Source organism: Elephantulus edwardii, unplaced genomic scaffold, assembly GCF_000299155.1.
Source record: "Elephantulus edwardii isolate Elephantulus edwardi_28Jun2011 unplaced genomic scaffold, EleEdw1.0 scaffold00066, whole genome shotgun sequence".
Classification (NCBI taxonomy): domain Eukaryota; kingdom Metazoa; phylum Chordata; class Mammalia; order Macroscelidea; family Macroscelididae; genus Elephantulus; species Elephantulus edwardii.
In genome coordinates, this window is record NW_006399816.1 from 15,645,079 (window position 1) to 15,646,630 (window position 1,552).

Sequence of the window (1,552 nt, forward strand, 5' to 3'; positions counted from 1 at the left end):
TGAAAGCAGATTTTCCCTTTGCAACTTATCTTTTGACTCCTCATGTCAAGGGTGTGGATTATGGATCTGAGCAAGATGAAATCACTAACTTCAGTCTTTTCTCCATCTATCATGATGCAGTGGTGATTAATTTTGTCTCAGATACTTTGACATGTTGCTAGGAGAGGTTATTCTTTGATGAGGGATGTCATGCTTGGGAAGGTGGAGGAACAGCAAAGGAGAGGAAGACACTCAACCAGGTGGATTGACACAATGACTGAAGCAGCGGGCTTCAGCGTTTCAGAGATTAGAAGGATGGCATAGGATAAGACAGGGTTCAGATCTCTTTTCATAAGGTTACTATGAGTCATACTCAACTTGATGGCACCTTACAACAGCAATGTTGAGACGCAACCCATATGGAATGCTGCAGTTGTTGACCTCTCAGTTTCAATGAACAACGTTGTGTCATCTATTTAATACAGGTTATTTATGAGTCTTTCTCCAGTACTGATGCCATTTCACCATAAAATCAATTCTCCCTCATTAATCCAGCCCCGTGAAAGATCTATTCAGCATATAGATTGAAAATATATGGAGAAAGAATGCATCCCTGATACAGTCCTTTCTTGAATTTGAACCATGCACATGGTTCCCTCACTTTGTTCACACACAGCTTCTTGGTCTAGGTCTAGGTTTTGCATGAACACAATCAAGTGTTCTGGGATTCCCATTACTCTCAATGTAAACCACAGTTTGGTTTTGTCCACACAGTCAAATGCCTTTGCATAAGTTAATAAACACAAATGGAATTCTTCTGGTACTCTCTGCTTTCAGTCAAGATGCATCTACATCAGCAATAGTAATTCCAGTGCCCAGGCTTCTTCTAAAACTAGCTTATATTTCTGGCAGTTCTCTGTCGATGTACTGTTCAAGATTTGCTTGCAGGTGATATTAATGATATTGTTTGATAATTTCTTCATTCTTTTGGATCATAATTTTGGGGAATGAGAACAAATATGGATCTCTTCCAGTTTGTTGGCAGATTTCTTGCCACAACTTGGTGAGCACATCTAGGGTTGTATTTGTTTATTGAAATATATCAACTGGTATATCATCAGTTCTTGGGGCCTATGTTTTGCCAATTCCTTCAGAGCAGTTTGAAACTCTTCCTGTCTTACCATAGGTTCTTGATCATATGCTCCTTTCTGAATTGGTTCTGTGCCAGCCAATTCTTTTTGGTAGATTGACTCCAATTACTCTTCCCATCTTCTTTGGATGCTTCTTAGATCATCAAGGGTTTTGCCCATAGCTTCTGTGAGTACTGCAACTTGAGGCTTGAATTTGTTCTGAAGTTTCTTCACCTTGAGAAATGCTGAGCAAGCCCTTTCCTTTTGATTTTCCAACTCTAGCTCTTTGCACATTTTGTTAAAATCCTTTATTTTGTCTTCATGAGCTTCCCCTTAATATCTTCTGTTCAATTATGCTGAGTGAAATATCCCAGTCACAAAAGGACAAATATTACATGATGCCACTGTTGTAGAATGGGACTGTCCTTGGGGTTGGGGAGAGA